This window comes from Bombus fervidus, chromosome 19, assembly GCF_041682495.2.
Source record: "Bombus fervidus isolate BK054 chromosome 19, iyBomFerv1, whole genome shotgun sequence".
In the NCBI taxonomy this organism is placed as follows: Eukaryota; Metazoa; Arthropoda; class Insecta; order Hymenoptera; family Apidae; genus Bombus; species Bombus fervidus.
This window is the reverse complement of record NC_091535.2, coordinates 4,515,898-4,539,595: the sequence shown is the minus strand read 5'-3', so window position 1 is coordinate 4,539,595 and position 23,698 is coordinate 4,515,898. Positions and strand designations below refer to the sequence as shown.

Below are 23,698 nucleotides of genomic sequence, written 5' to 3'. Positions count from 1 at the left end.
AGAAACGCGTGCATCGAACAGTTCGAACATGGTGCGAACGTGTTCTAATCGTAAGAGAGTTTCACAGTTTTTGTAAAATCGTAACGTTCGTTCGTCGGTAACGATTCAGAATGTAATAGTTGAATGTAGCAGTTTATATTATAAAGACGTAGCGTTTTAACCCTTTCGTAGGATATCGTTGGAGCAACGAAGCTTGGGTACGTTAATCGTTACGAAGTGTGGGTCCCCATGACCCCCGGAACTGCAATCTCCTGAATCGAATCTCGACATGCAATTTGCTAATTCAACGCAACAAAAGAGAGCCATTTTTAAAAAAGTTAATTACTGGAGATGAAAGTTGGATTCTCTACGACAACACTGCGCGCAAACGATCTTGGTCGAGTCGACATAAGCGTTCTCCAACGGTAGCAAGACCTGGATTTTACCCGAAGAAGGTGCTGCTTTCAATTTGCTAGGGCTGGAAGGGTATCCTCTACTACGAATTATTTCCGAAAGAGCAAACGATCAACAGTGAAAAATATTGCAACTCGAAAAGCTTGAGAAAGCCATTATCGCAAAGCATACTGAAGTGGTGAACAGACGTGGCATCGTGTTCTACCACGATAACGCGAGGTCACACGTTTCTTTAGCAGTACGAACGAAAATTCTACAGTTTGATTGAGATGTTTTACCACATTTTCCATACTCCCCCTTATCTTGTACCATTGGAATATTATTTGTTCCTCTCTCGAAAAAATTTTTTTCGCGATAGAAAATTCAAATCAGTAAACGAAGTGAAAACCGGTCTGGAAGAATATTTAAAAAGTAAGCCAAGAGAATTTTGGAAAAATGACATTATGAGACTCCTGGAGAGATGGCAAAAGGTGACAGAAGAGAAAGGATCGTACATCATTTAAGAAAGGTAGGAAATATATTTTATACTTACCTCCTATTAAAAACACGAAAAGAACTTTTTGGACAACCTAATAATTACGTATTATATTATTCTATACTATACTATACTATACTATATACTATACTATAAAATTATAGTTTCTAATGACATTATTTTATAATTGCAGTATTATAAAATAAAATAGAACATTATTGTTACGCCACGAGGCTTAGTATAGATCGTATTTCTAACCGTCGCTCGCGGTCCTACAGCGTCGCAGACGGATCGTCTTATCTGCCCGACGAAAAACATACAATGTATCGACGAGCGCATAGTCGTCACCAAGCAGCGAGTTCTAGAAACGTCGATTTCGGTCCGTTATTTCATTCTCACAAAGAAGTCGGCCTACGTGATCATCGGCGCGAGCGGTGGCGTGATTCGAGCGTAGTGGGGGTTGTCTCCCCGAAAGACAAGGAATCGGTCTAAGGGCAATCGGTCTCATTTGAAAAGTCTAACTGCATACATCGAGAGCTCTAACGAACAAAGTCGCTTAGTCTAACGAATATCGAGAAATATCAAATATCGAGTCGAATTTCTGTAACGCATTAACTGTATTCATCGCTAAATAATTTGTGGCGCTTTTATTATTATTTAATTTATTGTTAAAAATACAAGCTATATTAACCTGTTAAAACAGTGTTAAATTCATTGAACCACCCTTGTTATCATAATCGAAACAAGAGGAACGACTATTTCGCGGCGTCGATTATACGAATCGTAGCGAGAATTTACGCCTCTCGCTGACGCGTTTTCCTCGCGACCGCGTCTCTCCGCGAACGGTCGTAACAATTATGTATAATAAATATAATAAAATTAAAATTCATATATCTTTCTTTATACTGTGTTGCATATATTTTATAGATATAGTGTATCTTATATATCTCAAGCATCTAATAAACAAAGCTAGAAGCAAAACTCACTTTTGCTTGAAGATGTCCATTCTTCGATAAAAGATAGCCCACCAAGGAACTTTTACTCACAGGTTTCTTAGCAACTTTTTTTTTTTTTTTTTACGTGGGGAAATCCTCATGGACGCCCGGCAGCCCTCTGGGAGGCGGCGGGTAGTGTCGGACTCTTACCGACTAAAACCCCACGGTGGTCGTTACAACGCTTGTCAGGAGTGTCCCGGTTCCTTTCTTTCGATATACTTCCGCGACACTCCTTCGTCGTCGTCTCCCTTTGTTGTTGTGGGAGGCATCCTGGTTAAGCTGGGCAGCGAGGGGGGGACCACTCACCCCCTAGTGCCACGTTCCCTGGGCCGTCGTGCGAGTCTGAGGGGGGATCCAGACCCTCCTCAGCTGACAGCTCGTTCGCCGCGCGCTTCTATGACGGTGGTGGCGGTGGTGGTGCCGCGGTCTTTATTGGGAAAAGATTCTTTATTTATACATATATATTATAGTCTCCTTAGTTTCATGCATTTAAAACTTAGCTTACGAATAGGGAGATTTCCCTACTTTAAAATACATTCCTGTCTGATCGATCGGGGAGATATCCCATATTGAGCTTGACAACGCATTCTTTCTTTTTTATTAACTAATTTAGTGGTACTGAACTTGACTGTTATCATAAACTGATGTCATAAAAATATTCGAAATTTAAAAATTAATAAAATTAATAAAAAATCATATATATGAAATATATTGATAAAAATCTTAATTATCATTACAATATAATTAATATACATGTTATATATATATGATACATTATATTATGTTTTTATATATATATTTATTAAAATTTATATAATACATGATATGATATATATATATTATTATTATTACTTATACATTATATACATTTTTAATTTCAGCATTACAGATAAGTAACTTTTCATCATTAAAATAATTCTTTTTTATTTTTTTTCATTTTTCTTTCGTTTTTAACAATTCCTTACGTTTTAATTTGGTATCATATTTTGTCAAAAATAACAGAATTGTCCTAACTTCTAAAATTATGAATTATAATTACAAATATAAGCTATTGAAGTTCTGTTATTTTTGATTATTTAATAGTCGGATTCTGATTTTTCTTGTTGTTTTCTTTTTTTCATATTTTATGTTGGATTTTCCCGGCCGGCCTTTTTCTCGTCGTCCTCTTGCGGCAATTTGTTCGATGGTTGTACTGTGATTGGCGAAGCAACTGGTGCAACGGGCATAGGAATACTTGGTATACTATCCAGTAATTTAATGTGGCTCGTTTGTTCACCCAGTTTTACCAACGTTACATAGCTAGGACAGCTGAAGCTAATGGCTGCGGAGCTCCGTCCGACGATTGCGATGCAGATTTGTGGGGTGAAGACGTCGATTGTAGTAACGCCGGTAGGGATGTGAGCAGACCGTTATCGGAACTGTAAACATTATTAATCATGTTTTATTAATCATTTTGACGGTAATTCAATGATTTTCTATTAAAATTTTAATCAAGATTTTTTCCATTAAATTATTCAAGAAATGTTGCAGTAAGAAAAGTATTCTGCATATATATATGTTTATAAACTATATTTTTTCCAAACTATAAAAATTGTCTTAGTCGTTACGAGAAAGGAACGATCCTACGTGAAAAAGTAAGTTAATAATGTGAAACAAAATCTTTTTACATTAATCTCGTATAAAGAATTTCATATAAGACTTCGTTTGTGAAAGTATGAAGTGGGAAAATTTTCCCAAAGCTAGAAATGGAAATTCTATGTTTCTTCTTTCTTGTTTACTACTTTAAAAAGTTCAATTTAATACATGATATACTATAAAAAAATACTTTAGCACATGCATTCTAACATAAATATATGAAATAGCAAAATTTATATCTACGTTATATCTACTATTTAAAATGATTTAATAATAGAGTGTAGAATTTGACTCACTTAGAAGAATGTCTCTTCTTGCGCGGTCTTCCAGGAATCATCATCTTATCTCTCTTCCGATTCAATTTAGACAATTCCTTCAGCTTTTCTCTATATTGTCTTTAAATGTCAGCCATCCTGACTCTTATCTCAAGTTCCTTAGCATCCATATTCGGCCAGTCTGGCTCATTATCGATGTGTCCTTTTCTAGCGATAAACTTCTTTGCATCGAGTTTCCCTTGCAAATTTCTATAATCGTGACAATCAAGATGTTCTCCCAAGATATGACTTCTATCCTCATGTCTGCTATCTTCGTCGTTCTCCATCATTCTATCATCCGAACATATTTGTTTATCGTGCATTTCAGCATTTCAGCATCAGAATCCGATAGATTATCATCAATAATCAACAAATCAGTAGATTCCTTGCTGCTAGAAATTTCACTCGTATGATTGATTCCGTATAATTGTTCGTATATCTTTCTTTCATATTCTTCAAAGTCTTCTTCTCTTTCGTAGCGTGCATTATGATAAGGAGTACTAGTAGCAAGGGGAGCGTCATTTAACATATCATTATCTTCGTTATCGGTACAAATATCGTTTTCAGCAGAAAAATCTAAGCTTCCACTTGTATTATTATTCGCGTTTATTATAGACACTGACATTTCCTGCTTACTGTCATCGTACCGTTTATCATAATCATCGTCTTCGGAATACGAGTCGTATTTAGATTCCTCATCTTCCAACTCGCCATCGGTTTTGAACCTCTTGAGGCCCTCGAAATCTTGCAAATTTTCTTGCACATACCTTCTCTTGCCCGATGTCTTTCTTTCATTTTCTGGGACATTATTCGCTCTGCCCAGGTTCAACAGTAAGCTAACAGCATAAGATTTATCATCGAAATTCTCCAGATTCGACTTCCGGTAAGTTCTATCCTCTACCTTCTCCATAAATCGTTGTTCTCTTGAATCGCATAACACCCCCAAAGAGCTGTTCATGTTGTTCGTGTGGGTCTCTTCCGGAGGAAAAAATGTTTCATCTGCTTTCTGCTTGAGTTCGACCACTTGTACGTCACAATCGATGTTCGACATATCGAACGATTTCACAATGATCTGTGGACGTGGAACGGTTGCCTGCGATCGCTCGTCTCGGCCCTTTTGATAACTATCGTAATTCGGATTGATCTCCACTTTTGATTCTATCGGATTCTCCGATAGTATTGGAATTTGATTGATTTCCGGAGTTTCGGCCGAAGAATTTCCATGTCTGTGTAACTCATTCGCCGACATTTCATCTGGTTTAACTAATTCGGCCTGTAAAATATAACGTGTTATGTTATTGAATGTTGTGTAAAATTTATACTTTGTAATTTCTTATCGGTCGATGAAATCGAATGATTTTAACACTTAGCCAACATAATAGGGAGTTTTTCCTCCTACGAAGAACATCGCTGCGTGACCGAACGGGAAGATACCCTTTTTTGACTTTAGCAACGCGTTTTTTTTTTTTTTTTTTTTTTTTGTTTTGTTAACCAATTTAGCGGCGTTAAACTTAATTAAAAAGATATTCAAATCGTGTTATTTATCTTTAGTCATCTTTAATGTTTTTAATTCTACCTATATTTTTTTATACTTTGAATATACTTTCAATTTGATGTTTTGTATAAACAATATGTAAAATCGTTAAATAAAATTATCACCGCAAAATATAACTGACCACTTAAATAATTTTTAAAGTTCTTTGTTTTTTAAGTAGTGAAAATTAATCCTCGATACTTGAAAAAATGCACGGTGGACAGCGTATGGGTTGCTTGTCCGAGCGCGGTGGAAATAGCGTATAGCTCGCTGTGGCGCGCGCGGTTGGCTAAGTGTTAATAATTACATTGCGTTTGGTTTATTCTTTTCGTAAAGAGTAACGTTGAGAGACTCGCGCTTTCGTAAGATATTTTTTATTTAAGCTCAACGATAGTTATGAAATAATCAATTTTATTTTTTATGAGTGTTATATGTTCATATAAGCTAAACAGTGTGGCATAAAAAAATTACTCTTGCCTTTTTTCGTCATTAATATCAAGAGTTGACTATCGTATTGTATATATTAACAAATAACATTGTTTTGCATATTAATTTCCTTCATCTAATAATCAAAAAATTTTATACTTTTCTTTTTTATCGATATCGAGCGTCGACTGACTATCACGCGATATTTTATACAAAAAACGAAAGATGTTTCGTTAATATAATAACATATAATCGAATTATTAAACAAGTGACGTGTTAAAAAAAGCTAGCCGTGTGGGCTAAGGACATATTTATAAACGTTTATCAATTTTCACCGGCTCACTCGCGCTCGAGATTCTTTCATTAGCCTATGAACGATACACGTGTATTTCTTAGCGAACGACAATGGAGAACAGAAAAATGAAAGATGGCTCACCTTCTGAACGCTTCTTGAAAAGTACACTTGTTACTCCGCGATATTTGCGATTACGTAAAATATGTCTTTGCACTCCGTTGTTGCTACGACCACGTTACAAACGAAACTAACAGGTCCACTATTGCGAAGATACGAAAATTTTGCTAGCCCTAACAAATCGGCTGTTAACGTAGTGGGGACATTCTGGCCGAAGAATTACGAATCACTAGTACCAGTGGAAAACTCGTTTGGCCGTAGTGGGGACATTCCGGGCGGAGTATTGTAAATCACAGGAGCCAATGGAAAACGCACTTGTTTACTCGTAACCCCTGAGAAATGTTATGGAAAATTTTCGCTAGATCGTCGAGACGTTCAAAAATCAAAAGAATGTTATAACAGTGCAATCTATAAATGCAATTTATATTGATATTTATTTAAAAAGGCAGCCTGTGTCCTCAACGATGGCATTCGTTACTCGCGGACTCCCGCCGCAGGGGGCAGTCAGCACTCAAACAATTAATGCAACAATTAATATTTAATATTCAAAATTTAATATTCAAAATTTAATATTCAATATTTAATATTTAATATTTAATATTTGATATTTAATATTTATTATTCAATATTTAATATTTAATGTTCCATTTTTAATATTTAATATTTAATATTCTATATCTAATATTCAATATTTAATATTTAATATTTGATATTTAATATTTATTATTCAATATTTAATATTTAATGTTCCATTTTTAATATTTAATATTTAATATTCTATATTTAATATTCAATATTTAATATTTAATATTTTATAATTAATATTTCATATTTATCCTGCAGCAATAACTTATAATGATGTAGGTATAGCAGAATAATTTCAACGTGCGAATAAGCAATTCTGATAGATAAATAAAACTTTTTGATACAGATTTTACTTCTAATTATATCAGAAAATATAATGGCAACAAGAAGAAAAAGTTTCAATAGCTAGACATTTGATGTAAATTTTTGATAAAAATTTAAGGGTTCCAAGAAACTCTTTCTGTTCGGTCGCTATAATCGGATAAAGATCTTTGAAATCGTTAAAATTGGAAATAGCCATGGGCGCCAACATGCTACCTGCTAAATCTACCCGTGTGGACTAAGGACATATTTATAAACGTTTATCAATTTTCTTCGCCTCACTCGCGCTCCAGATTCTTTAATTAGCCTATGACCGATAAACGTGTATTTCTTAGCGAACGACAATGGAGAACAGAAAAATGAAAGATGGCTCACCTTCTGAACGCTTCTTGAAAAGTACAATTGTTACTCCGCGATATTTGCGATTACGTAAAATATGTCTTTGCACTCCGTTGTTGCTACGACCACGTTACAAACGAAACTAACAGGTCCACTATTGCGAAGATGCGAAAATTTTGCTAGCCCTAACAAGTCGGCTGTTAACGTAGTGGGGACATTCTGGCCGAAGAATTACGAATCACTAGTACCAGTGGAAATCTCATTTGGCCGTAGTGGGGACATTCCGGGCGGAGTATTCTGAATCACAGTAGCCATTTGAAAACGCACTTGTTTACTCGTAACCACTGAGAAATGTTATGGAAAATTTTCGATAGATCATCGAGACGTTCAAAAATCAAAAGAATGTTATAACAGTGCAATCTATAAATGCAATTTATATTGATATTTATTTAAAAAGGCAGCCTGTGTCCTCAACGATGGCAACCGTTACTCGCGGAGGGGGCATTCAGCACTCAAGGAATTAACGCAATGTTAAATATTTATCTGCTGCAATAATCTACATTGGCGTAGGTATAGAAAAATAATTTTAACTTGTGAATAAGTAATTCTGATTGATGTATAAAGCATTTTTAATATTGCTTTCACTTCTAATTATGTCAGAAAAAGTAATGTCAATGAGAAAGAAGTCCTTCGATAATTAGGTTTTTGTTCTAAATTTTTAAATATTGAATATTAAATATTGAATATTAAATATTAAATATTAGAAATGGAACATTAAATATTAAATATTGAATACTAAATATTAAATATTAAATATTGAATATTGAATATTAAATATTGAATATTAGATATTGAATATTAAATATTAAATATTAAAAGTGGAACATTAAATATTTAATATTGAATAATAAATATTAAATATCAAATATTAAATATTAAATATTAAATATTGAATATTAAATTTTGAATATTAAATTTTGAATATTAAATATTAATTGTTGCATTAATTGTTTGAGTGCTGACTGCCCCCTGCGGCGGGAGTCCGCGAGTAACGGTTGCCATCGTTGAGGACACAGGCTGCCTTTTTAAATAAATATCAATATAAATTGCATTTATAGATTGCACTGTTATAACATTCTTTTGATTTTTGAACGTCTCGACGATCTAGCGAAAATTTTCCATAACATTTCTCAGGGGTTACGAGTAAACAAGTGCGTTTTCCATTGGCTCCTGTGATTTACAATACTCCGCCCGGAATGTCCCCACTACGGCCAAACGAGTTTTCCACTGGTACCAGAATGTCCCCACTACGTTAACAGCCGACTTGTTAGGGCTAGCAAAATTTTCGTATTTTCGCAGTAGTGGACCTGTTAGTATCGTTTGTAACGTGGTCGTAGCAACAACGGAGTGCAAAGACATATTTTACGTAATCGCAAATATCGCGGAGTAACAAGTGTACGTTTCAAGAAGCGTTCAGAAGGTGAGCCATCTTTCATTTTTCTGTTCTCCATTGTCGTTCGCTAAGAAATACACGTGTATCGTTCATAGGCTAATTAAAGAATCTCGAGCGCGAGTGAGGCGAAGAAAATTGGTAAACGTTTATAAATATGTCCTTAGTCCACACGGGTAGATTTAGCAGGTAGCATGTAGGCGCCCATGGCTATTTCCAATTTTAACGATTTCAAAGATCTTTATCCGATTATAGCGACCGAACAGAAAGAGTTTCTTGGAACCTTTAAATTTTTATCAAAAATTTACATCAAATGTCTAGCTATTGAAACTTTCTCTTCTTGTTGCCATTATATTTTCTGGTATAATTAGAAGTAAAAGCTGTATTAAAAATTTTTATATATCTATCAGAATTGCTTATTCGCACGTTGAAATTATTCTGCTATACCTACATCATTATAAGTTATTGCTGCAGGATAAATATGAAATATTAATTATAAAATATTAAATATTAAATATTGAATATTAAATATAGAATATTAAATATAGAATATTAAATATTAAATATTAAAAATGGAACATTAAATATTAAATATTGAATAATAAATATTAAATATTGAATATTAAATATTAAATATTAAATATTGAATATTAAATTTTGAATATTAAATGTTGATTATTAAATATTAATTGTTGCATTAATTGTTTGAGTGCAGACTGCCCCCTGCGGCGGGAGTCCGCGAGTAACGAATGCCATCGTTGAGGACACAGGCTGCCTTTTTAAATAAATATCAATATAAATTGCATTTATAGATTGCACTGTTATAACATTCTTTTGATTTTTGAACGTCTCGACGATCTAGCGAAAATTTTCCATAACATTTCTCAGGGGTTACGAGTAAACAAGTGCGTTTTCCATTGGCTCCTGTGATTTACAATACTCCGCCCGGAATGTCCCCACTACGGCCAAACGAGTTTTCCACTGGTACTAGTGATTCGTAATTCTTCGGCCAGAATGTCCCCACTACGTTAACAGCCGATTTGTTAGGGCTAGCAAAATTTTCGTATCTTCGCAATAGTGGACCTGTTAGTTTCGTTTGTAACGTGGTCGTAGCAACAACGGAGTGCAAAGACATATTTTACGTAATCGCAAATATCGCGGAGTAACAAGTGTACTTTTCAAGAAGCGTTCAGAAGGTGAGCCATCTTTCATTTTTCTGTTCTCCATTGTCGTTCGCTAAGAAATACACGTGTATCGTTCATAGGCTAATGAAAGAATCTCGAGCGCGAGTGAGCCGGTGAAAATTGATAAACGTTTATAAATATGTCCTTAGCCCACACGGCTAGCTTTTTTTAACACGTCACTTGTTTAATAATTCGATTATATGTTATTATATTAACGAAACATCTTTCGTTTTTTGTATAAAATATCGCGTGATAGTCAGTCGACGCTCGATATCGATAAAAAAGAAAAGTATAAAATTTTTTGATTATTAGATGAAGGAAATTAATATGCAAAACAATGTTATTTGTTAATATATACAATACGATAGTCAACTCTTGATATTAATGACGAAAAAAGGCAAGAGTAATTTTTTTATGCCACACTGTTTAGCTTATATGAACATATAACACTCATAAAAAATAAAATTGATTATTTCATAACTATCGTTGAGCTTAAATAAAAAATATCTTACGAAAGCGCGAGTCTCTCAACGTTACTCTTTACGAAAAGAATAAACCAAACGCAATGTAATTATTAACACTTAGCCAACCGCGCGCGCCACAGCGAGCTATACGCTATTTCCACCGCGCTCGGACAAGCAACCCATACGCTGTCCACCGTGCATTTTTTCAAGTATCGAGGATTAATTTTCACTACTTAAAAAACAAAGAACTTTAAAAATTATTTAAGTGGTCAGTTATATTTTGCGGTGATAATTTTATTTAACGATTTTACATATTGTTTATACAAAACATCAAATTGAAAGTATATTCAAAGTATAAAAAAATATAGGTAGAATTAAAAACATTAAAGATGACTAAAGATAAATAACACGATTTGAATATCTTTTTAATTAAGTTTAACGCCGCTAAATTGGTTAACAAAACAAAAAAAAAAAAAAAAAAAAAAACGCGTTGCTAAAGTCAAAAAAGGGTATCTTCCCGTTCGGTCACGCAGCGATGTTCTTCGTAGGAGGAAAAACTCCCTATTATGTTGGCTAAGTGTTAAAATCATTCGATTTCATCGACCGATAAGAAATTACAAAGTATAAATTTTACACAACATTCAATAACATAACACGTTATATTTTACAGGCCGAATTAGTTAAACCAGATGAAATGTCGGCGAATGAGTTACACAGACATGGAAATTCTTCGGCCGAAACTCCGGAAATCAATCAAATTCCAATACTATCGGAGAATCCGATAGAATCAAAAGTGGAGATCAATCCGAATTACGATAGTTATCAAAAGGGCCGAGACGAGCGATCGCAGGCAACCGTTCCACGTCCACAGATCATTGTGAAATCGTTCGATATGTCGAACATCGATTGTGACGTACAAGTGGTCGAACTCAAGCAGAAAGCAGATGAAACATTTTTTCCTCCGGAAGAGACCCACACGAACAACATGAACAGCTCTTTGGGGGTGTTATGCGATTCAAGAGAACAACGATTTATGGAGAAGGTAGAGGATAGAACTTACCGGAAGTCGAATCTGGAGAATTTCGATGATAAATCTTATGCTGTTAGCTTACTGTTGAACCTGGGCAGAGCGAATAATGTCCCAGAAAATGAAAGAAAGACATCGGGCAAGAGAAGGTATGTGCAAGAAAATTTGCAAGATTTCGAGGGCCTCAAGAGGTTCAAAACCGATGGCGAGTTGGAAGATGAGGAATCTAAATACGACTCGTATTCCGAAGACGATGATTATGATAAACGGTACGATGACAGTAAGCAGGAAATGTCAGTGTCTATAATAAACGCGAATAATAATACAAGTGGAAGCTTAGATTTTTCTGCTGAAAACGATATTTGTACCGATAACGAAGATAATGATATGTTAAATGACGCTCCCCTTGCTACTAGTACTCCTTATCATAACGTACGCTACGAAAGAGAAGAAGACTTTGAAGAATATGAAAGAAAGATATACGAACAATTATACGGAATCAATCATACGAGTGAAATTTCTAGCAGCAAGGAATCTACTGATTTGTTGATTATTGATGATAATCTATCGGATTCTGATGCTGAAATGCACGATAAACAAATATGTTCGGATGACAGAATGATGGAGAACGACTCGTATTCCGAAGACGATGATTATGATAAACGGTACGATGACAGTAAGCAGGAAATGTCAGTGTCTATAATAAACGCGAATAATAATACAAGTGGAAGCTTAGATTTTTCTGCTGAAAACGATATTTGTACCGATAACGAAGATAATGATATGTTAAATGACGCTCCCCTTGCTACTAGTACTCCTTATCATAATGCACGCTACGAAAGAGAAGAAGACTTTGAAGAATATGAAAGAAAGATATACGAACAATTATACGGAATCAATCATACGAGTGAAATTTCTAGCAGCAAGGAATCTACTGATTTGTTGATTATTGATGATAATCTATCGGATTCTGATGCTGAAATGCTGAAATGCACGATAAACAAATATGTTCGGATGATAGAATGATGGAGAACGACGAAGATAGCAGACATGAGGATAGAAGTCATATCTTGGGAGAACATCTTGATTGTCACGATTATAGAAATTTGCAAGGGAAACTCGACGCAAAGAAGTTTATCGCTAGAAAAGGACACATCGATAATGAGCCAGACTGGCCGAATATGGATGCTAAGGAACTTGAGATAAGAGTCAGGATGGCTGACATTTAAAGACAATATAGAGAAAAGCTGAAGGAATTGTCTAAATTGAATCGGAAGAGAGATAAGATGATGATTCCTGGAAGACCGCGCAAGAAGAGACATTCTTCTAAGTGAGTCAAATTCTACACTCTATTATTAAATCATTTTAAATAGTAGATATAACGTAGATATAAATTTTGCTATTTCATATATTTATGTTAGAATGCATGTGCTAAAGTATTTTTTTATAGTATATCATGTATTAAATTGAACTTTTTAAAGTAGTAAACAAGAAAGAAGAAACATAGAATTTCCATTTCTAGCTTTGGGAAAATTTTCCCACTTCATACTTTCACAAACGAAGTCTTATATGAAATTCTTTATACGAGATTAATGTAAAAAGATTTTGTTTCACATTATTAACTTACTTTTTCACGTAGGATCGTTCCTTTCTCGTAACGACTAAGACAATTTTTATAGTTTGGAAAAAATATAGTTTATAAACATATATATATGCAGAATACTTTTCTTACTGCAACATTTCTTGAATAATTTAATGGAAAAAATCTTGATTAAAATTTTAATAGAAAATCATTGAATTACCGTCAAAATGATTAATAAAACATGATTAATAATGTTTACAGTTCCGATAACGGTCTGCTCACATCCCTACCGGCGTTACTACAATCGACGTCTTCACCCCACAAATCTGCATCGCAATCGTCGGACGGAGCTCCGCAGCCATTAGCTTCAGCTGTCCTAGCTATGTAACGTTGGTAAAACTGGGTGAACAAACGAGCCACATTAAATTACTGGATAGTATACCAAGTATTCCTATGCCCGTTGCACCAGTTGCTTCGCCAATCACAGTACAACCATCGAACAAATTGCCGCAAGAGGACGACGAGAAAAAGGCCGGCCGGGAAAATCCAACATAAAATATGAAAAAAAGAAAACAACAAGAAAAATCAGAATCCGACTATTAAATAATCAAAAATAACAGAACTTCAATAGCTTATATTTGTAATTATAATTCATAATTTTAGAAGTTAGGACAATTCTGTTATTTTTGACAAAATATGATACCAAATTAAAACGTAAGGAATTGTTAAAAACGAAAGAAAAATGAAAAAAAATAAAAAAGAATTATTTTAATGATGAAAAGTTACTTATCTGTAATGCTGAAATTAAAAATGTATATAATGTATAAGTAATAATAATAATATATATATATCATATCATGTATTATATAAATTTTAATAAATATATATATAAAAACATAATATAATGTATCATATATATATAACATGTATATTAATTATATTGTAATGATAATTAAGATTTTTATCAATATATTTCATATATATGATTTTTTATTAATTTTATTAATTTTTAAATTTCGAATATTTTTATGACATCAGTTTATGATAACAGTCAAGTTCAGTACCACTAAATTAGTTAATAAAAAAGAAAGAATGCGTTGTCAAGCTCAATATGGGATATCTCCCCGATCGATCAGACAGGAATGTATTTTAAAGTAGGGAAATCTCCCTATTCGTAAGCTAAGTTTTAAATGCATGAAACTAAGGAGACTATAATATATATGTATAAATAAAGAATCTTTTCCCAATAAAGACCGCGGCACCACCACCGCCACCACCGTCATAGAAGCGCGCGGCGAACGAGCTGTCAGCTGAGGAGGGTCTGGATCCCCCCTCAGACTCGCACGACGGCCCAGGGAACGTGGCACTAGGGGGTGAGTGGTCCCCCCCTCGCTGCCCAGCTTAACCAGGATGCCTCCCACAACAACAAAGGGAGACGACGACGAAGGAGTGTCGCGGAAGTATATCGAAAGAAAGGAACCGGGACACTCCTGACAAGCGTTGTAACGACCACCGTGGGGTTTTAGTCGGTAAGAGTCCGACACTACCCGCCGCCTCCCAGAGGGCTGCCGGGCGTCCATGAGGATTTCCCCACGTAAAAAAAAAAAAAAAAAGTTGCTAAGAAACCTGTGAGTAAAAGTTCCTTGGTGGGCTATCTTTTATCGAAGAATGGACATCTTCAAGCAAAAGTGAGTTTTGCTTCTAGCTTTGTTTATTAGATGCTTGAGATATATAAGATACACTATATCTATAAAATATATGCAACACAGTATAAAGAAAGATATATGAATTTTAATTTTATTATATTTATTATACATAATTGTTACGACCGTTCGCGGAGAGACGCGGTCGCGAGGAAAACGCGTCAGCGAGAGGCGTAAATTCTCGCTACGATTCGTATAATCGACGCCGCGAAATAGTCGTTCCTCTTGTTTCGATTATGATAACAAGGGTGGTTCAATGAATTTAACACTGTTTTAACAGGTTAATATAGCTTGTATTTTTAACAATAAATTAAATAATAATAAAAGCGCCACAAATTATTTAGCGATGAATACAGTTAATGCGTTACAGAAATTCGACTCGATATTTGATATTTCTCGATATTCGTTAGACTAAGCGACTTTGTTCGTTAGAGCTCTCGATGTATGCAGTTAGACTTTTCAAATGAGACCGATTGCCCTTAGACCGATTCCTTGTCTTTCGGGGAGACAACCCCCACTACGCTCGAATCACGCCACCGCTCGCGCCGATGATCACGTAGGCCGACTTCTTTGTGAGAATGAAATAACGGACCGAAATCGACGTTTCTAGAACTCGCTGCTTGGTGACGACTATGCGCTCGTCGATACATTGTATGTTTTTCGTCGGGCAGATAAGACGATCCGTCTGCGACGCTGTAGGACCGCGAGCGACGGTTAGAAATACGATCTATACTAAGCCTCGTGGCGTAACAATAATGTTCTATTTTATTTTATAATACTGCAATTATAAAATAATGTCATTAGAAACTATAATTTTATAGTATAGTATATAGTATAGTATAGTATAGTATAGAATAATATAATACGTAATTATTAGGTTGTCCAAAAAGTTCTTTTCGTGTTTTTAATAGGAGGTAAGTATAAAATATATTTCCTACCTTTCTTAAATGATGTACGATCCTTTCTCTTCTGTCACCTTTTGCCATCTCTCCAGGAGTCTCATAATGTCATTTTTCCAAAATTCTCTTGGCTTACTTTTTAAATATTCTTCCAGACCGGTTTTCACTTCGTTTACTGATTTGAATTTTCTATCGCGAAAAAAATTTTTTCGAGAGAGGAACAAATAATATTCCAATGGTACAAGATAAGGGGGAGTATGGAAAATGTGGTAAAACATCTCAATCAAACTGTAGAATTTTCGTTCGTACTGCTAAAGAAACGTGTGACCTCGCGTTATCGTGGTAGAACACGATGCCACGTCTGTTCACCACTTCAGTATGCTTTGCGATAATGGCTTTCTCAAGCTTTTCGAGTTGCAATATTTTTCACTGTTGATCGTTTGCTCTTTCGGAAATAATTCGTAGTAGAGGATACCCTTCCAGCCCTAGCAAATTGAAAGCAGCACCTTCTTCGGGTAAAATCCAGGTCTTGCTACCGTTGGAGAACGCTTATGTCGACTCGACCAAGATCGTTTGCGCGCAGTGTTGTCGTAGAGAATCCAACTTTCATCTCCAGTAATTAACTTTTTTAAAAATGGCTCTCTTTTGTTGCGTTGAATTAGCAAATTGCATGTCGAGATTCGATTCAGGAGATTGCAGTTCCGGGGGTCATGGGGACCCACACTTCGTAACGATTAACGTACCCAAGCTTCGTTGCTCCAACGATATCCTACGAAAGGGTTAAAACGCTACGTCTTTATAATATAAACTGCTACATTCAACTATTACATTCTGAATCGTTACCGACGAACGAACGTTACGATTTTACAAAAACTGTGAAACTCTCTTACGATTAGAACACGTTCGCACCATGTTCGAACTGTTCGATGCACGCGTTTCTCCGTCTCTTCGCTCATTGTGTGTCCGATGGACGCGTATGCTCAGAAAACTGGTTTACATTTCGAATTATCGGGAGACGGTGAGGGGCGGGTGCAGAGGTGGAAAAAAAATCGTCTGGAGCATAAAGTATGCGATGCGGCGAAGCGATCGAAATTAAGAATAAATCGTTAGCAGGCGCGCGTCTGTACACGCGTGCACGGATCGTACGTGCACGCGGAGGACAACCGCGCGATATATGCGAGTTTTTATTACCGCCTCGATAATAAAGCCCATCGAGGAAGACGAAAGCTCCGAGAACTTTCCCCAGTTAACCCTGGCCATTTACGCGTTCTAGCCGCGGCACAGAATTCCATCCTTTCCCGCAAACTTTAATTTTGACTTTACCACCTCGGCCCGTTTACGAATATACGTTTTATTTTCGAATTCCCAGATACTAGTCTTTCTGATCCGAGAAAATTGAACCACTAGATCAATATTTTAGTTAACGAACGAATCTTTCAAGCAATAAAGAAGTTTCATTTTCGTATATTTTCAAAAGGTCCAAGGGTCAAACAATTGTAACTTCGTACAAAGAATATAGAAGAAGGCCCGCATAAATTCCAAGTACAAAGTAGTTGGGTTATTTCCGTTCCTTAATCCTTATGTGTACCTATTCTCTAATACCAAATATTGTACAAACTATTAGTTAATTTACTGACTAGTTAATTTACGGTACAAAAAATCATTAGGGACTCTACTTATAGTACGGATTGCAGAAGAAAATACGAATATTAAACTTGGATTAACGCTAAGTCGTTAGAATACCCACGGAGAGGAAAAGAGACCGGTCGAGTGTGGGGTCCCGCAGGGATCGGTATTGGGACCTATTTTGTGGATCACGGCATATGACTCAGTTCTCCGATACCCCATGCCAACGGGCACGGACGGATAGGTTGCCAACTTCGAAGGTATCGATATGCGGGCAGTTTGTTTGCTGAAAGGTATTTATCATACGGCATCTTTCTTTGTTAAAAATTTCAAAATCTAGGTTAATAATTACAATTCTTTCGATCGTATGATATCTTCGAACAGCAAGAGAGATACACAAGCTATCGAAAAATATATATAAAGGCAATTTTTAGACAATTAAAAAATTCAAGACAACGAACGAAGATTCGCGTACGAAATCGTCGATCGACGTTTATTCTTCAAGTTATAAATAGAAAATTTAATTTTACATCAAATATCTATGCACGACCAGTTGACATTTTTCTACACGAACATCTTTCATTTTCTCTCTCGATATTTAAAATCGTACTCTATATATTTTCTATAATAAATATCGTATAACGAACGTATATCCACGTTTTTCTACAGCCTGTATATAAACGATACGATCGATATGAGAATATTATACGTAACTTGGGCGAGGTATAACAAACTGTTAAATTAAAATTATTGGAAAATAATTGGCGATAAGATAGCGAACAGATATACGGACACGTTGGTTTAACAAAATTTCTGTTACATTTTGCGCGTTAAAAGGAATGAATCATTAACGGGTAACTGGCATTACTCACCTTCCGTCCTGCTTCATTGTTATGAAGGTTCATCAGACTCCTCGCGTCACCCTCGACTTCCCTCGCGTCCAGAAACCTACGCGCGAACCTAACATTAAATTATAATATTAAAATCCATGCGTGTATAACAATTGTCGTGACGTACAGCGTCATAGAGGTTTTACACGCACGTGACACATGCAAAGGGAACCGACTACGAATTCATTACGGATCGGGTTAATGATCGTTACCTCATCCCGTAGGTGACGTCCGCGCTGCAACCGCCCCATTCCCAGCCATTTGCCCGCAATTCCTTTCTCGTCCTGTATAAAGAACACCCAAACTTTGACGAAGAAACGTTTCATTAAATTGGAAATTAGGTAAGTGCACGTCGAGAAATTTCTACGTCGTTCGGCGTGAAATTTTTACGAGGAAGCTATATCGCTGTATGTAACATTTGTGCTTCTATTCGAAGAAATTCGATTCTTAATCAGATGTTATCAGGTCGTTTGAAAATGTTGTATCGTTTTTGCGAACTGATATCATCCAACGATCTCTTATCAACCCTCCCATGGAATCGTAATTTCACGCGATACAGCAACTAGAACGACCTTCGAATATACTTTCAAGTACATACATAGCCGCTTTGATAACCAGCGTTAACCGGCGGAAAAAAAGAAATGTAAATGCAACGACAACGAGTTTACCTTACGGTCGGTTCACAACCGCAAACGGTCATGTTGCCTCTGCTGCAAGCAGCGGTCACGGCGTACGTTACACCCGCTGAACTTATTGCGCACGTGAAAGCTGCTTGAAATAGATCAGTGAGAAATTTCCTCTTAGATCTAGCATCGAAGCAATCCAGTCTGTCCAGTTTGCACGATAGGTAGGAAACGTGTATAGGGATTTTCAGCTATACGTAAAAACGTGGTAAGGACGCGTGACAGATAGAGTTACGATAGTCGGTACCATCCTCGGAACAATACAAAGAAGAGCAAGCTGTTTTTGAAAGAAAGCGTTAATTGTCTGTCCCGGTGCACCTAGACTTACTCTTTTGTTCGTTCGAGAGGTGTTTGGTAATCTTTCGATAAAACGTTAAAACTATTGTTGCAAAGACTCGCGTTGAATCTTTCAGCGTATAATCTATTTTCTTTTTTTTTTTTTTTTTTTCTTTCTATAAATCCTATTTTCCAACGTTTCACGAATAGATACATTTATGTAACGATTAATAAGGTTTGGTATTTTTGAATTTTTAGATACTCGTTACAGAGCGAAATGACTATACGCGAAATTATTCCGCGTAGAATTCCTAGTATTTTCCAGTTTTATTCTAATTGTCGTAATTTATGCAAATAGAATTCTATCGATTCCAACAACTTGGCTGCGAATGACTGTGCAAATCTATATTTGTACGAATCCGTTTAAAGAACTAGAATCTAAGAGATTCGTTTCATCTGCTAAATACGACAACGAGTATTTCGCTTTTAACGTTTTACGTACTCTTGCATATTATACGCGTTCCTCAAATTTTCTACAAACGCAAAAATATTCGCAGTCTTTAATTCAGCTAAAAAGGCGCGACTTTCTCCGCAAATGTTGTAACTTTGGGTTATTGCCTTTACTTCGTTTTACATTCGCGAAGAAAAGCTACGTTCTTTGTTGCGCGATCTGAAGATGGCATTTACTAAGTGCGAGGCTGTATTTGTGCCCAATTCGTCCGCGTGGCGCACGTTTTAATCCACACCGCGCGATCCGATCTACTTCATTTCGTCGACAAGCATGATACATCAACGGCGCAAGCCCACACTGTCCCCTGGCGTTTCCGTCACGCTAATTTACAGCTTTCCGACACACGTAGGGTCGCGCAAACCGCTAGCGCAATTAATTACCCGCGGAGATCTTTCGGCTCGTTTGCCATGCTGAATGAGTTATCGCCGCCTTCCTTTCTTCTCTCGATGTTGCCTCTTTTTTTCTCCTTTCCTTTCGCCTCGGCTCGGTCGCTCCTCGTTCCAAACACCTACGCGATACCTTCCCGCGTCCAGGTTGAATTTGCGCTCGCTTGGCAGCCATCAACCTAGGCCAACTTTAATTCGAACGTCAGGTTCGCCTTTTACACCGACGCCTAATTATCGCGTGAAATAAAACAGAAAAGAGCCATCCGATGCATCTGGAGGCGATTTTATGCAGTTTGACAAAGCAATCTTCACGATGCATCGAATACCGTGGTACGGTTTTACACAACGTGGCTTTGATTTCTCGATTAGGGGTTTCGCTTAATTTTTATTGCCCTAATGCAACGACAAAGTAGATTCGATCTTTTCAACTTCGATGAACTAGTTCCGTAGGTATCTATCCTTTTTCGTAAATGAAACAATTTCCAAACATTCTTTGGCCACGTTCTCTATTCGTTCCTTCGTTAACAATTTTAACCATATTACGAAATATCCGTTTGCAGATTTGCACGCTAGTTGTGAATTGCTCGTGCAACATCCTTAGCGTTGACTTCTTTTTCGTAAATGGAATCGTTCTGTAATATTCCATCGATAATGATTTTAAATCCTAGAAACGTTACAAATTCCTCGTTCGCGAATCTATTACTGTTCATAGTCGTAGAGACTGCCGGCCATAAATTTGTAATCATTTGTATTCTATACGATGTATACTATGTAACGTAAATATAAAGTATATCATTGCGTTGGCAAGACGCGAAATTCAAAAGATCCGATAATAATTACAACGAATCTTTCTAAGAGCGTAATCGCAAGAAAATATCGATCGATGTTTGTTACGTTGGTCGAATCATAAAATTCACGGTCACGCGTTCATGTGCATCGTGAAAGCGAACAGAGGTATGTACTAGGTGACATGTACCTTCCAGTCATTTGACGTGATTTTTACCGCTGATTCTGATTGATCCACGTTGTCGGGGCAGTTACCTTGAAAGCAAAGATCGGTACACCGGTTCTTGTTCCACGATCGAAATTGTTTCGGAAATAGAAACAGTAAAATATCGAACTCTTAATAACCGAACACTTTTGTTTTCTCGCAGAAGCATAAAGCAGAAGCATGGAGCAGAAGCATGGAGCGGAAGCATGGAGCGGAAGCATGGAGCGGAAGCATGGAGCAGAAGCATGGAGCGGAAGCATGGAGCGGAAGCATGGAGCAGAAGCATGGAGCAGAAGCATGGAGCAGAAGCATGGAGCAGAAGCATGGAGTAGAAGTAGGGAGCAGAAGCAGTCATGACTACAAACGAAGTTCTAATAGCAAAAGCCGATGCATTATACGAGCAAGAACAATACCAGGAAATACATAACCTTCTAATAAATTATAAAGTAATTACATTATGTATATCACTTACAAATGTATATAACAAAACTGAACATTTGTATAGGATAGCGGTGATATTGAAATTATATAGCGTTTGTGTAGAGCAATGTATAAATTGTCTAAGACTGTGAGTGAAGAAGATGGAAGGAAATTAATTTTCGAGGATTATGATTTAAATTGAAGCACTTGAAATAAAAGAGGATAATTGGGCTGCACGCAAATGGGCATCGATTCTTCTTAATTGTAAGACTCTTTATGAAGGAGTAAAGGCACAAATTACAGAGTCATATAATATTAAGAAACGTATGCTGGTATATTTCATGATAATATATTAATATTTCATTCCTTGACACGATGTCAAGCAATTGTATCAAATATGTTTAATATCGCAGAGAGCAATGGAACAAAATTCAAAAGAACCAACACTTATGTACATGTTTGGTACTTGGTGCTATCAAGTTGCTGATTTAACATGGCATCAAAGTAAAATTGCAACTGTAATATTTGGAGAACCATCTTCATCTTTTGAGGAAGCTCTAAAATATTTTGAAACAGCAGAGGAAATTGATGACAATTTATATTGTCAAAATTTATTAATGTTGAGCAAAACCTACTTAAAATTAAATCAAAAAGAATTAGCTATGAAATATTTAAAAATGGACCTTCAATATCCTGCAGAGAACGAAGATCATCGAGATGCTAAACAGGAAGCACAAAAGATGTTAAAGAAATTTTAACAAATTTGACAGAAATTATAATCTATTATATGATAAATGGCTATTATTATAGGATATGGGATTGAAGGGATAAAGTAAACTTAGAATCTATCTTTTAAGTAGAGTATAAAATTTATTTACTATAAAGTACAGTACAGCTTATGTGTGATGAGCTTTTTATACGCGACATCTAAGATATTAATAACAATTTGAAGATTTAAGACTACTGTATACATGTATATTTTATAAAATGTTTTATTTTAAAATTTAATATGTAGCAATGTATTACGTTATATGGTATTACGCTATAACGTATCAGGTTATGTAGTATTACGCGATAACATATAACGTTAAATGGTATTACGTTATAACGTATTACGTTGTACAGTATTACGAGATAGAATATAACGTTATATGGTATTATGTTACAAAGTGTTACGTTATATAGTATAACGTTAGAAGGTATTACCCTTTAACGTATTACGTTATATAGTATTACGCGATAACGTGTTACGTTATATAGTATTAGGCTATAACATATATCGTTATGTGTTATTACTTTATACAGTATTAATCGATAAGTTATAGCATTGTATGGTATTTCGTTCTAACGTATTATGTTATATACTATAACGTTATATGGTACATCGTTATAACGAATTAGGTTATATAGTATTACGCGATAACGCAAAACGTTATATGGTATTACGTGAAAACGTATTAAGTAATATAGTATTACGCGATAACGTATAACGCTATATATCATTACATTATAACGTATAATGTTATATACTATTACGTTATAACGTACAACGTTCCGCACGATTACGTTATAATCTGTAAAGTTATATACTAATACGTAATAACGAAAAACGTTACGTACTATTACGTTATAACCTATAACGTTATAAGGTATTACGTTATAAAGAATAACGTTATATACTATTACGTTATAACGTATAACATTATATACTATTACTTTAAAACGTATAACGTTATATGATATCACCCTATATCGTACAATGAAATATACTATTATATTATAACGTGCGTCGATACGTTCTATTTCGTTATAATGTATAACGTTATATGCTATCTCCCTATTACGTATTATTTTGTATACTATTATGTTATATCGTACCACGTTACGTTCTATTACGTTATAACTTATGACGTTAAATACTATATCCTTATAACGTATAACGGTATATACTATTACTTTATAACGTATAACGTTATACACTATTACGTTCTAACGCATAAGGTTATATACTATGACGTATAACATTATATGCCATTACGTTCTAACGTATAACGTTATATACTATACGTTATAACGTATGACGTTAAATGGTATTACTTTATAATGTATAACGTTATATGCTATTACGGTATAAAGTATAACGTTTTATACTATTAGTTTATAACGCATAACGTTAT

General features: G+C 35.5%; 2 long non-coding RNA genes across 2 annotated transcripts in view; one reads left to right on the top strand and one right to left on the bottom strand.

Moving 5' to 3' along the window:
- LOC139996869 (uncharacterized) overlaps window positions 1-23,698 on the bottom strand; it is a 57,878-nt gene that overhangs the window by 5,357 nt on the left and 28,823 nt on the right. The gene's annotated exons all lie outside the window — the stretch shown is intronic.
- On the top strand, window positions 21,452-21,819 carry LOC139996918 (uncharacterized). The gene is made up of 2 exons (XR_011802446.1): window positions 21,452-21,547; window positions 21,607-21,819. It is a non-coding gene; the product is annotated as an uncharacterized lncRNA (long non-coding RNA).